The following is a 16,398-nucleotide window of genomic DNA, read 5'->3' on the forward strand; positions in this document are numbered from 1 at the left end:
AACCAAGGTTATAGCGGTAATCAAAAGAATGTAATCCAGGCACAAAACCAGACATGGAAAACAGACATTCACAACAAAGAACATAAAGTAACTAAAATCATACATACAAAGTAACAAAAGTAAATGAGCAACTCGGACTCCACTAAAACTGGGAGCATGGACCAGGTGCACCGGTAGGGTAAGAAAGAAGGAGTCATATATACCTTTGTAAATTGCTTGAAACTTCAAGTCCTAAAAAGACCTCATTTTACATGGGTCTACAATAATGTATCTCCTTTGAATATTGGTAGAACTTATCACTAATGGATTGTGCTTCATTTTTCGATATTTGATATTGTCTACTTCTTATATAAAATTTAGTTGGAAATCCTGAACTTCCTAACTATTTGGTTGTAATGTTGCTAATGAGAGGAGGTTACTCCTTCGAACGCGTGTACAGCATATTATTCTTTTTCCGTTTCCATGTATACATCATTGGCTGTTGTGACGTAACTAAAGTTTTAAAAAATATTATGTTGATTTTCGAGAAAAAATTGTCTAATACTATAAAAAGTTTATAATGGACAGTTTGGATAGATATTCAGATTTACGATAATTTTAGGGTCATATACCACCATGACCGCCTACGGTCCTTTGCAATATCTATGACTGGCATTTTTGTAATTAATTGAATATAAAGTGGATACTCTTGGTTTGTCTAAATGAATTTGATAAATTGGGCAAATAAGATTTGCTTGATATCACCCTTTACAAAATCATTAAACTTTTGAAAATCGATACTTAAAGACATAATTTGCTTTTAGCGCATGTGATTATTATTTCCTTTTAATGCATAACTTGATTTGCACTGTTACTGTCTACTATAGATAAATATGGAGGTCATCGTTGTAAATTGCTTATTTGGGATTATATAGTATTACATGTTTAAACTTCATACAATAGTAGTACATATTAATAGCGTTTGGGTAGCTACAAAAAGTGTTTTCACACAAAATGATGAATCATTAATATAAAACATTAGCTCGAATGCTCTGCTCGCCTGTCTAGAGAACAACATCCAAAAACAGATGGGCGTGTTTTAGAGGATTACATTCTTTCGATTTTAGCTAGAATCTTGGTACCCTTGATTACGTTTATAAATGTTATCCTTTATTTCATAAAGCGATTACAAACACGGTTTGTTAATGTTCTTCATCATATAAAAACATTTCGGAATATATTTCATGGAAAGTATGTTTAAGTGTGTTTATTGATTTTAGTGCAATAAATGGCATATTTTAAAGAAACACTCTTCATCAAAAATCCACTTTCATGTACAGGGTCTTTGTACAGCAATAGTTGTTTTACTTTTGTTCAATTCACAATACATTTTGTGTAAAGTATGTGTGAAAAATGATTTATAATCAATATTATATTTGTTTATAAAATGATTACTTCTACCGAGTGTAAGTAAAAAAGACAATAAGTTGCAAAGGAGAGTGGTTTATTAAAAATAAATATAAGATCTAATATTTATAATAATACTTGCACTTAACGAGAAAAACAATATAACGACATATTACATTACCAAAACGTATAAATTATATACGAGATGTAAATGGTCGGAAACTTGACTGTAAAAAAACTAATATTGATATATGTTATTAGATAAGTCTTCATATATCTTAAATATGCATTGAACAGCAGGTTTAGTTACTACAATTTGCATTATCGCATTTCGCATTGCGCTTTGAGAATTGATAATTGTGTATACAATGAGAAAAAGGCTCGAGTCATGAACACAGCTGAAGTCAAAAATAGATTTGTAATAATGAGAAGTTGTTTTTTATTAGCACTTGATTGCAATGGCTAAGTACATTAGCGGCTTATAAATTTCATTTGATGATTCCTCAAAGGTCAGATTTCGAATGTTTGGTTCAACTTTCAAGAGAGTCGTCAACATTCAAGAATCGATGATACAAAATTCTGAATCGAATTTGGCGTATTTAATAACAACGATTTTAACAATTAAGTGTCAGCCTCTGTAAGAATCATGCATTGGGTGGAACATGGTATAAAAAAGAAACAACCATTTTGAAAGATGAATTTGACTAATTGCAATGTCATATTCAAAGAAAAAAAACAAGATTTTCTATATCATTTTGGTAAATGGAGTTATAATTTCATGGACATGAACTTCAAATTAACATTTAAATGGCAAAAACATTCTATTGAAACATTTCTGGGTAAATCAAATAATAGAATAATAAATAATGAGTGTTTCTAATTATTCAAATTGATTTTTACAAAAGCTTTACTTGAATAATACTTCCGTCCTTTATGTGCGTGTTTATTGTAAATATACACTATCATAAATGGATTATTTATATTGAAAACCGTTTTCAAGTCACCTCTACATACCATAGAAACATTTATTCGTTGCAAAATATCTATAAGATATGCTAACTCAATTTACCTTACGTTTATGTATCTAAGACATTATAATTTATCTGTGATTATAGATGATAGTGAAGTGTACAATATGAAGTCTTCAAGCAGAAGAATTCATTGTATGTGTATTTACGTTGTATAATATTGATTTGTTGTGAGTGACATGCATCATTAATTTGATCCTCTATCCTACATAATAACACTTCAAATGAACTGTCCCGTACTACCATACATCGTAAACTAAGTTACGGCCCTAGATTAATCCACCAGGAGGAATTACCTGGCCAGCGAAAGCTATATTTATATATAGCCTAGCTGGCCGAGTGGTTCGGACTTTGTGCAGGCGGTGTTTCCATAGATGTCACAGCGGTACAAGTTCGATCCCGCGGATGGAACGACCAAAAATTTGCATCGCAAATTTGACAGTTCTAACATCGTTGGGAATTTTTCAGACCTTTCTATACGTTTACATATCTTCCCTGTGTCAATTTGATCCGATGGAACAGTGTAGCGAATAGATTCGTCACACTCTGAGACGTTGTATATATATATATACATCGGCGATGGATTTCAAAGAGGTGTATTTCTGATGGAAGAACAAGAAGCAAAATCAATCATGAAAACAAGGGAAAAGCTTAGGATAAAACAAAGCCGATTAAACCAAAGAACAAAAGAACATACGAAAATCAAGGCACAACAAAAGGAACTCAAAAGTAAACAAAAGAAACCAGGATCACACAATCGTCTAAAATTGTGGATGATATATGTGATTTGGTTGAGAGTTTCTTTCCGCTTCTTATTATAACATTCCGTATGGTTAGTTGAAGGCGAGTCTAAATAAAACGAAAGAATACTAATGACAGATAGATGTAGTTTAACATATTGAAACAGAAAATCCATATCGGTCAATATTCCTGACCAACGATGACATTTAATGTTTCTTACCTCAATCCAGGATTTTTTCGCTTATCGTCCAATCGATCTAATTCGTGCCGTGTAAATTTATCAGCATTCGTGAAATCTTACCGTAATCATTTTTGGAGAAAAAAAATCCACACAAAGAGCCGTTTTACGACTTTATGGTATTCATACATGTACAATTAATCAATGTATTATACAGTACTTGTATGGGGCAAACGTTCCCTTCTAGGGTTAACGGGGGATGGGGAATAGGGAGATCAGGAGTCGGGAATAGGGACAGTGTATTGAAGGGTTGGGATTTTGTATTTGGGATGTTGGTTACATATATTTTAAGTATTGTTTAATATGAATAATATATCAAATAAAATATAACATTTTAAATGTCTAAAAATTTGACAATAAAAATATAATTTGATAATGTAAATCTTTTACATGTATTTAAAAAAGCGATGGAGATACTATTAGGATAGTCATTTATCTATGGGAAATTCTCTTTGAGAAATGGGAATTAGAATAAAGGGAAATGGGGGATGGTATATAGTTCAGATTAGAAGTTGAAACCATTTAAGAGATGTATGGAAAAGGCCAAAAGCCTTTCAACAAAACATTTAAAAATGAAAAGACATATACTCTATAGAATCGTCTCATAACTTTTGATATTTACCTAACACGAACAGGGCTGGAAGTAGGTAAACAAAAATGAAACAACACTTTATCTGTCAGTGAACTGTGACGCATTTAATCGTTTTAATCTAAATAACTTGACGAGAGAGATATGTGCTTTATTTATTTTCAAGAAATCCTTATCGAATTAAAATAGTGTGAGGCTTCCATGATAACTAGTTGTGTTGTCATAGGCGTCATTTTAATGGGTGTAAATGTACACAATGACCTGTATTGTATCTTTACTCATATAGCCGATCCTTATCAGGTTGAAAGAATGATTGACTAATAGTTGTCATTATACAACCATTAGTTCATTTCGAATTGCAATTCTTTATTTGTAATTTGATTATATTATTTATTAATTAACTAATTAATTAATTAATTTTGTTTGCTAAATTATAAATTTAACATTCAATTTTAAGATTTAACATATTAGTGAAAATGACCCAGTAATACCCCGTAAAAATTATCTGTGAGTTACGGAACAATATGCGTTGAAATCTTGATATTGACAGTAAAACTTTTTAAGAAAGCGCACAAGAAGTTGACATGGAAAACTATTGAAAACTCGTAATTAGTGTAATATATGGCACTAATTAAAACTCGTAATTAAAGTAATTTATGGCACTACAAAAACATTACAAAATATAACGAAACACAGGTAAACATGTCTACGTTTAAATATTAGAAGTTTTATATGTGCATTAATAACATCCTAACACAAATCAAACTTCATTTCAAAATTGATACAGTATGGAATACCCAAAGATTTATATACACTTTCATAATATATAGAAATGAAATTAATACTCTTTCCCTTACATGTACATCACTGAGGACAGTTTATTCGTTTTTAAACAACTAAATTTAGATAGGTTAGTAGCACATCACATAAGAATCATACAAATTCTGTAAAATGTGACACGCATCAAAAAAGCTACATTTTTTTATTTTTGTTTTTAATGTGCTTTAAAGGTCCACATAATGAAATGTACAATTATTCATTACAATCTGTCTGATCTTATGTGATAATCTACATTTAAAATCTGACGGTTTCTATTGTATTTATCACCTTGAATTTTATATCCCATAGTATATTCTATATATTTTATATCTCCTAAGACCAAGAGTTTATAAAATGTCACATGATAATTTCTGTTCACTATATTATTTTTAAAAAAAATTCAAAAATAAAAATGTCTAGGTTTTCTAACCACGAATCACATTTTGCATTATTCTTATCTGGAGTGCTAATTAACATATCATTAACTATACTCCATTTTGTCAATAATGATTTAAAAACCTGTGATGTACTCATAACTCTGTAGAGATGAAAGTAGCACAAATAAAAACCAAAGCAATATCATAAATACACCACTGATCATCTTTGGTTTGCCTGGCCCGCCAATTTCTGCCTTGCCAAAATTGGATACATATATTCGAATTACTAACAAAGCTAGAATTATAATAGAACAAAGAGTATAGAGAACTACACTAAATGCTTAACTTTGTGCAGGAACTTCGAACGTGATCCCCTGAAAAAGAGTATATCAATTACAAAAAAAACATAAACATATTGAAGATAGTTTTTCTTATTAAAACAACAATCTGGAAGTCTTAAAATTTAAACCATTATAGAATATAATAAATCACAAGTAATTTTTCTACATTTTACGTACAATTTACAAGGGGGTAACCTTTTTAAAGGAGGAATATATTGATAAAGGGGTGACATTTTAAGATGCTAAATATATTGATAAAGGGGTGACATTTTAAGATGCTGAATATATTGATAAAGGATTAACCTGTTTATAGGATGCATGTATTGATAAAATATTAACCTGTTTATAGAGGAATTCATTGATAAAGGAGTACCTTTTTTATAAGAGGAATATATTGATAAGCGAGTAACTTGTTATAATGATTGTTTGAGAATTTCTGAAGTTTTCGCTTTTCAATTCCAAATGAAATCCAGTGCAAAATCAAAAATCAAATGAATTTGTATGATTTGTTCATGTAATCAAGTTCCACTTTGATTATAATACACAAAAGTGTTACATGTCTTATATCGAGATTAAAGATTAATAATGCATATTTCATATTTAAGATAATACAAGCATACTTGGGCTGACCAGTATATAGATGCAATGGACCAAGACACTGCAAGTTCCATGAACACATTGACAGCATTACTGCCGGTCACGTACCCTACGGCATTATCGGCATGCCGTTCGTTTGACGCTGCGTGCCTGCTGGCATATAAATCTGGCAAACTTGTTCCTAAGCCAACTAATGTGATGGCTACTACATCTGTTTTCAATCCGATTAAACATCCACAGATTGATGCCAAGTCACATTTTATGACAGTAAATACTCCCATAACAACTAAAGCACAAACAAATTTGAGCCAACCACCAAGAATACTGGCTGGTGGAACAAAAGCAAATATTACCTGAAATTCAAATAAAGAGTCATATGATAACTTCAGTAATTGTTCTTGCTTTAACCGACTTAAAGAATTAAAGAACTTCTGAAAGGAACACATATTTTTTTATACACAACACAATTTGTACTGAGCAAATTACCAACAATATTGCACCGTTCCCCGCTGACTTTTTTAACATGGGAGAACTCATGGCCAAAATATACAATATATACTATAGCACTTCGTTACCTTTCTTTTTATCTGAGGCAACATCCCTTTTCTATCGCAACTCATACGTTACGCAAAAGCTTGCCGCTAGACAGTTGTATGCTTGTGGGTCTTTTTGGTGTATTCATCTGCACTATGATAACCGATTTTTTTCACCGTGTCATTTTTTTGTTTATTTTATGCTGTTGGTTGCGTGCACACGTATATGTATATATATAATCGTCTAAATAATAGTCAACAATCACTCTTACGGGGTGATGGATCGTTAAAAACGATGCGAAACAGAACAATAAATAAAATAAACGTCTAAATATGTTTTATGCTCGTATAGTTTTATGAGTTTTATGCTGAGGAAGGATATCTGTTATCCGAAATATTCAATTTAAATTTTACCATCTTCTGGTGATGTCAAACATATTTAGACGTTTATTTATACATATATATATATATTTATATATATATATATATATATATATATATATATATATATATATATACGAATGTGACGACTCTATTTGCTACACTGCTCCATCGGATAAAATTGATACAGGGAAGATAACGTAAACTTATAGAAAGGGTCTGAAAAATTCCCAACGATGTTAGAACTGTCAAATTTGCGATGCAAATTTGTGGTCGTTCCCTCCGCGGGACTCGAACTCGTACCACTGTGACGTCTATGGCAACACCGCCTGCACTACGTCCAGCGCTCTAGACTACTCGGTCAGCTAGGCTATAAAAAATATAGCTTTCGCTGGCCGTGTCATTCCTCCTCGTAGGATTAATCTAGGGCTGTAACTTAGTACACGATGTATGGTTGTACGGTACAGTTCATCTAGATGTCATTATGTAGGATAGAGGATCAAATTAATGATGCATGTCATGATGCATGTTAGAATATATATATATATATATTCTAATCCTGGTTCCCTTCGTTTCCCTTTCATTACTTCTTATTGACTTAAAGGCATGACATATTTTACTTGTTATACACTTATCTTTCGCACTGTAGAGATAAGGGGGAATAACATAGTTATTCAATATTTTGGACAAAAAATTCTTATAAACAGATTATTTGCAAATTCACAAAACTTTAAGTGTTACCGTAATTTTCTTTTTTATTATTGAACAGCTGAGACATTGGGTTGCATGATGATATATACATTTGTCAGTTTACTTCGTTCTGTAGAAAGAAGAAGTTCGTAGAAAAAAAAAAAAACATTAAAAACAGATTTTTGCCTGAACGAGGTATAAAAAGTAGTCAACAAATACAAACTGCTTCAGTTTATTTTTGGCGACAACCAGATTCGCAAATGAGAGGTATAATGGTAGCTGAAAATCATATTTTGGTTGATGAGTGGGGGGTACATGGGGGTTATCTCAGCTCACGTACTATTATGATTTTGTGCTCATAAAAACAAACAGAAATAATTCTGTCCCAATTTTTTTATGAAAACCATATTCTTTTCATATATTAATTTGGTTTTTTCAATGAATCAATTTGTTTGTTTTTAGCACATGTTTTTCATCGTGGTCCAAAACATACGTTTTTCAAACATATGGAACTTTTCTCGTGTATATTTCTATGTTTGATTAATGGGCCAGGTTTCGTTCAAAATATTGACTTTCATAAGAACTATCTTCGCAACTGAAGATTTGAGAAAAAGCTCAGAATTTTAGGAAATTTTCAACTTGAGTTTGTGCTTTTATGAAACGCATATCAGATTATATTTGATTTCTCCATCAAAGTGCATAGAACATTCAATACATTTTTACTTTGTAAATAGCCAAATTTTAGCTTTATGCCTATATCCCGTTGCTCTGGAGCATTTCAAATTGCTTAACTTAATTCGATATAGTTTGTAAATACAACGTGTCTATCCCCGTTTTTTGAACCTTTTCTGAGTACCTAAGTTCATGTTTTGGATTTCTTTTTTTTTTCAAAATCGAATTAGACTACATTGTTTTACACATCATATTTAGTTACTGCTATCACCTCTGTCTTATTTACTTACCGTCGTCGTTCACAATTGTCACAACACGTCGTGTTTTCCGTTTATCAAGTTCACAGTTTCCTTCTACTCCAGTTAGTCTCACTTCAAAATTTTCATTTTCTTTAAATTCCTATAAATCAGTTGCAAATGCCGTTTATCTGATACGAGAAAGGAATGTAGTCTAAACGTATTTAAAAAAGCAAAAAGAATCTGCTAAGCGTACATAATTTTTATGAAAGACAAGCTTTTAATTTTCAATTGTCTTAGTTCGTATGATACATGTATTTAAAAAGATGCAATATTTGGACACTTTTTAAAATATACAACTGGTATTTCAATATAATATCGGTTCCAAATATTTAAATTTCAGCTTTTTGCAAAATTGTCACGTGGATTGAAACAATTGCTCTACCAGCAGCGTCTTTGGTCGGAATATTTCATACACAATTTATATATTTTTATTCAGCAAAACCAACAAATGGTAACTAATTTGTTTGATAAATTTAAACAAATACTATATGTATCAATAAACAAACGTGGACCTTTTCATAGCAAAAAAAACATGTAGTTTTTAATGCAGATTTCGATCATTTTAGAAACTTCTCCTTTTTCAAACCCTACTTCCTGTTTATCATCGATACTGTTGTCTCGCCCCTTAACAGCTATCAAGTCTTTTGTATCATATTTTACAACGACTTTCGTTTTATAGCCTCCCTGACGTTCAACTGGTATCAATGCTGTCCCTACACTTTCTTTATATACAAATGCTGGTTTCGGGAAACTAACAACATCCTTTACTGAAACACATCCAACAGATTTAAGGAGCAGTTCTTTCTTAGAGAAATCAAGGGAACCAAGATTCAGTCGGTAATCAAAAGAACATATTCTTAACACAAGTACGAAAATGAAATAACCAAAATAGCATGTACAAAGCAAAATAGATTATCGTGCAACACGGACTCCACTAAAACTAGGAGCATAGACTAGGTGGGCTGCAAATGTAAATCGCCACTGCTTTTCTAGAATAATCAGCAAAGTTGTTCATAAAACAATCGTATAAATTTATTAACGCCGTCATATTTCCGCATTTCTTTTTTTAATCTATTTGTCGTACACAGTAAAAAAATGCTAAGTACAAAATAAGCAAATATACTCTTATTATCGGTATAAGACTCATCATTCGTTTTCGTCACAGTCGTCCAATTTACAATATATTTTAAGATGACCTGTAAACATACCATCATCATTTAATATTACAATTTGAGTAATAGCTCTTTTCCCTACAACACCTGGCTGATCGGGATCGCTGGATATTTTTGCAAAGAAAACTTCATCTTCTTCCCAAATATCATCATCAACAATATCTATCTCAATGTTGTTTATACATTCGCCTGGCTCAGAAAGTAAAGTTTGTTTGAATTCAATTTAATCTTCCACAGCAACAGCTGTACCATCGAAAGTTACAACTCTGAAATCAACAAAAAAAGCATTTTAAAATATGTTTGTAGAGTAATTCACCTATGAAATCTAAATAAAACTGTAATTAAAAATTTCAAAAGAAAGCAGCGTACAATTTCGCATATAAATTACTCAAATCTTTGTTCAAAATAAAAAAAAACCTACAATTTAACACAAATGAGGAATACAAGAACAAAATTGCCAATAGCATTCGTTAACTTTAGAGAAGCGAAACAATTTATCAATGTGACTTTCATATAAAAGAAAATACATTCAAATTCTTTGATGTGTCATCTTGTGGTATTCAACATCTCGTTAAACTAGAGGACAATTATCTAAACATGTGCATTTGTCAGTTGTTACAGAATTTTATCATCGATATTAAAGCCATATTTATGTCATCTGTTCATTGATGAGTCCGAGTTGCTCATTTACTTTTGTTACTTTGTATGTATGATTTTAGTTACTTAATGTTCTTTGTTGTGTATGTCTGTTTTCCATGTCTGGTCTTTGTCCCTGGATTACATTCTTTTGATTACCGCTATAACTTTGGTTACTCTTGCATTATTTTGAATTTTGAAGTATTTGTCTAAGAATTCTTAGCCTGTTATTGTACATTTATACTTCAGTTATATATATAAGAACAAGAGGATCCAAGAATCGCTCACCTGGTAAAAGATTGTCTTCCAAAGGCAATAAATATAACAATTTTAAATTAAGAAGATTTTGGTAGGATTTATCATAAGGATCATTTCAGAAATTGAACGTTTCTTTGCATATATTACAGCTTTCAAACAATAGGCTGAAAACTTTCATTTTTCATATTTCAAGGGCAATAACTCTTATAAGGAGTCGCCTGAAAACTTTGATCCCTGGAGACTTTTGAATTCTTATAACATGGATTATTTCAGCATTTGAAAGAGTTTGGCTAAACCTTCCGCTTTTGAAGATAGATGCGAAAAACTATTGTCTGACCTCTATGTTATATTTTCAGTTACGGTGGTCATTTTTTTCAACGGATCAAAAATCCCCACATTAGTTTTATGCAGAATACACCAAGGAACATTCAGTGGAGAAGATTTATGAAAGAAATAACATTCAAAATAGCACAAAAATGTCGATTAAAGGACAATAACTCAAACATGGTGTAACAGATTAATAGGAAAATTTTACCACAGATAGACCTCATTATGCTGAACACTTCGAACCATGTTAGAATTTGGCTTGATTAACAGTTCTCGAGATATATGCAAAAAACAACTGTCTGACGCCTATGTTCTTATCTTTAGTAATGGCGGCCATGTTTTTCGTCGGATCAAAAATCCTAATATCAGTTCTATGCAGACTACCCCAAGAAACATTCATACTAAGTTTGGTTTCAATTGATCAAGCAGTGTCAGGGAAGAAGAGTTATAAAAAATTGTTAACAACGACGTCGGCGGAGGACAAGTGATGGCAATAGCTCACATGACTTTGGGCCAAGTGAGCTAAAAAGGAACAGATATGATGAAACGCGATAAACGTATCATCGTATAACCTTTATAAAATAAAAGTAAATACTTACAAAGATAAACAAAATGTCTTCTTACAATGTAAGTGTTAACATGCTTTTAAGTAAGCCCTAAAAGGCCCCGAAACGATATATGATGAACAGTAACTGTATTGCAGTCTTCTGTTAACGTTTCCATGTCTCATTATACCAATTTTCACTCGCTTAACACATTCAAGAATAGAAGTTGAGGGCGCTGCAAATTCAATTATCCCCACCTTGGTTCATATCAGTTAACGAAACCTGAGAACCCATTTCATCGACTGCCAATAGCAATCTCAAAACCTGAAATAGATAATTTAAAAGCAACGAGGAAAATGTCAAGAAACTACAAAACAAATGACCGTAATATGTAGGATCAAAATATATGTCTAGTATAACTTCTAAGTAAGAACAATTTTAATTGATAAAAACTAATTCTTCGCCTTTGAAAAAATGAAACTGAGCTAAACATTGGCAGCCAAATGATTATAGGTAGCTGAAACCAGTAAATTTATTCTGTGGTAAAATACAGACACAACGTGCATTTTGTTTATCTTGGTTTCCTTACCTCTTCTGTCCAATTATTCATTTGTGGTGTCAGATTGTTACCACCGGTGAGGGCTCTTACCATCCTCTGTTCCTTGTTTTCCTCCATTAATCGAGCTACTTAGGTAACAACCTCCTTTTCTTCCTAATTTGATCTATTTGGATACTCTCAAATTAAAAATATGAGGTTTGTGGGGATCGAAAACACTTTACCGATTTTAAAGCATTAAAGAATGACTAAAACTCAATTCACGTGCAGCATCTGGCAACATGTACATGTAAATTGTCTTTCTCAGGTCTTGATGGTTTTTTTTTTGTTTTTTTTTTTTTTGTTTTTTTTTTTTTTTGTTTTTTTTAAAGCTTTGTAATAAAAAAAATCTGTGTTCACGTTTAGTGACTCTAAATGTGATGTTTCCCTGTATTAAAGACATTATTTAGATATCTGTTTGATATGGCATATGTAACGTAATTAAATCATAATGAAATAAAAGACATGTACTGACTTTGCAAAGAATATTTTTTCTGTAAATTAGAATCACCACAAAGTTAACAAAATAGCGAATGTTTAAAAGTTTCCCCCTTAACAAAGATAACTAGAATATATAAATGGACATTGTCTCAAAAAATTTTTTATCAAAGTCTTGGTATATATTACGCCAATAGAGTACACTTGCACAGATCTGGAACGAAGATTAAGTGAAATGTGTTTACAATGAAAAAAATAATCGAAGGCGCGTTTATTCAGCATGAGGCCAGCATATATTATTCATTTTAAAAATAGACGTACTATCTAGAACTTTTTTGGGACTGCAGGGATACTTTGAATTGTATCCAGTGTAAAAACATAAAAATTAACAGGACCATATATACACAAACAGGACATACATCTATGCTTTCATTGGAAACGTGATTAGACACTACAGTAGACAGAACTAGATCATTTCTCATTGTCATGATATGGTCTGTTATTTATTGTTGGTGTCGCTAAATTGTGCTCATCTGCTGTTTTGTACTTATCAGTTTCGTTTTAATTTCCGTTTCTATGGTCATTACTATTTGTGTTCTTTTGAAGATGAGTATTATATTTATCCCATTAACCGTGGTAGATGTATCCTTTTATGTATCAGCTACAAATATATAATTGTAACATTATGACTAAGTGTAGATTTATCATCGATACAAGATAATCAATTTGAAAAAGAATGAATCAGTAATTTATTTAAGGAGGTAGGGACACAACACTTAAAAATCATTGGAACGTTTGTATTCAGCATAATTCATCAATCTCATGTAAGCATCAAAACATCATTCTGTTTCAAATGAAAGCTTGATAAGCTTTGTGCAATTGAATATGATACAAACATATCACTGATTTCAAGAGTTATGTCCCTTACCATAGGTTTACTTCCTTAAAAACCATATGGTTTTAAATATCCAGTTTCTTGCAGGTTGTACACAGAGCTTTACGTCTTTTAAGATTCACGACTTTCGGCCTTAACTGAGATGTTGGCTTGTATAAATATTACACATAAAATAATCCGACACCGAACACAGCGAATAACATCTATAATTGGTATAACATAGCCATTAGTCCGTCCTGTTTGACATGACTTTTTACATAGTTTGTTAACCGAAACCTGCAGTATCACAAACTTCAAACATTTGAATCCTTCTTCGTCTAAAAATCGGGCAAAATGTATATAAGGTGTGGCACATGAAGGAAAAAACGTTATTATTGTATTTGTTGCTTCCCGGCAGAAAACAATCATTTGCTCATGTTAAGAATAAACGTATCAATTACAGGCCGTAGCAAAACAAACTGTAAGAATTTAGCAAATGTATTCCTATCCGATTTTCCGATGTCTAGCGTATATAGCAGTCATGAATACAAAAAGGGTAATACTGAATGCTTTTACATTGATTTACGCAGCTGAATGAAATCCATATTTACATAATCAAGTGCCACGCGTATAATAGCACAGTTTCTTCTATTGATCAAAACTGAAAGTAAAAATTACCGTCTGACAATATCTAAACCGGTTTTAATTGGATATTAATTTTCCTTTTTTTCCTCTACTAGTTTATGTACATTTTTTATAGGCCGTCCGACCGTAGCGTCGACGTAAACAGAAATTCCCCGGAATCTCGGTAGCGTTATAGACGCATTGTGAAATAAAATCGTTTTAAAGCAATATGCGCATAAACAATAGTTGGATACATGTATAAGGGAGTGGATTGAATATTTTAAAAGCTTACTCTTAACATTGCCAGTATCATTTGTCGGTCTGCTTTTTGTTTTTCAAATAAATTCTGGGTTTCATCGCCTACAAAATAAGCAATATGTTTTTTTTATTATAAGGCTGTATTTAAGTTAAACATATTTTATTTGTCGAATAACGTACAAAGGGAATTAGACGCAAGTGTATCTTACTTATGGCATCTTTTACAATGATGCTCCGCCTCTCCTGTGTGTTAGAACAATATTAAGTCCCCTGGATCCAAAAGCATAGTGTTTTGGGATATTGAAGGGATAAAGACATTTTTCCAATGATGTATCTCAATGTCATGAGAAAAAAAATTTTAAAAAACTACACGGTGAACTTTTCTAATTTTGTTATGGTTTTATACATGAACGGTCTATATAATATACATTTTTAGCTATTTGCAAAAGAGATGGTTTGATAGAGTAATCAAGGGAACCAAGGTTATAGCGGTAATCAAAATAATGTAATCCAGGGACAAAGACCAGACATGAAAAACAGACATACACAACAAAGAACATAAAGTAACTAAAATCATACATACAAAGTAACAAAAGCAAATGAGCAACTCGGACTCCACTAAAAACTGGAAGCATGGACCAGGTGCACCGGTAGGGTAAGCGTCCTCTGCTTTTCTAGAAACACCCCCCGAGTTGCTCATAAAAAGTCAAGTCCGGGGTAGACAAACGAGGAAGGTAAATTATGACCCGTTGAATAAATCAGTTTTCATGCATGGTGCTGATGGATACACCATAACGATCCACGAGTTCATGATAACGACCATAAAACTTCTGTAGTGATGACTTCAATCTTGTAGCAACCCTGTTCCAGAAGCTTGATGTAGGCAAATAGCCGAAAATTGTCCCCTTTTTGTTATTTTTGGTAAAATAAAATCCAAGTCACTCTTCCACAACATAATAGAACAAAAGAAAAAGTGTTGTTATGAAAATAAAAGTGGGTGTCAGTGGGCAAAAAGGATCAATGCTTTGAAATGGATAAAACCAAGGGAGTACGACAGTCTGTATAGAATAAAAAAAAATGGCTTATGATCGTTATCTATTTACCAGTTTCAAATGCAAAAAATTGAAATACCTTCGACAATTGAAACGCCCATGAAACTCCATAATAGTCCAATAATGTAGATAGTAGCTCTTGCTTCTTTCGACCATGTGTATTCATTTACAAAGGGCATTAACAAACCTCGTGTATCGGAACACAGGTATTCTTCACACATATGGCAAACGGTCGCGATGTCTGTTGCCATGGGTACATTTAATACTTAAAAAAAAACAAGATCCATGAATAGATTTTTAATCGATGTATAACAACATATTAGCTGACGTAGATGTTGAAAGATGCAATAGGCAAGATATCTGTGAGTTACTCTTAATATATACATTTATTATCTTTATATTGGGAATGGTTTAACTTGCTCAAAACAATTCCATGTAATTAGAAGTTTAACTCCTATTTCTTTTTTTCTCTTTTTATATGATGTTCGTTCTATTGTAGCAGAAAATAAAGTTCTTTTCATTATTCATTAATACAGATAACATACTCTCCTTAACGTGACCCAATGTAATGCAAATGTTCTAAGATTCTTAGATTCGAAACAATTATTTTTTTCTGCCTGACAAAAATTAAACCAGATTCCATAACTATAGCCATAAACACGCCTCAAGTCTCACATGCATATGAATATCAGTTATCATATGAAAATACGGTTTAATCCTTCAGACAAATGGACTGTTTAATGCCTGATAAATTATATACTGCACTATGATAAGATATGCTTTACACAATATGACAAATTATAAGTCATACAGGACGACGTCGGTACGGTAATCAAAAAGAATTTAAAACATAATCTTTGAAGCACTTAGAACTTTTTTTCAGTCTGACATTTATAGCCAGGGGAACCTTCCCGGAATGAAAGCAGAA

The 16,398-nt window shown here is 31.9% G+C and overlaps 1 pseudogene; it reads right to left on the reverse strand.

Annotated features, from left to right (window-relative positions):
• Window positions 1-5,312: 5,312 nt before the first annotated feature.
• On the reverse strand, window positions 5,313-15,691 carry LOC148626533 (sodium/calcium exchanger 2-like; annotated as a pseudogene).
• Window positions 15,692-16,398: the final 707 nt, after the last annotated feature.

This window comes from Perna viridis, chromosome 2 (genome assembly GCF_037379345.1).
Source record: "Perna viridis isolate PV_CMFRI_1.1 ecotype Kerala chromosome 2, ASM3737934v1, whole genome shotgun sequence".
NCBI lineage: Eukaryota > Metazoa > Mollusca > Bivalvia > Mytilida > Mytilidae > Perna > Perna viridis.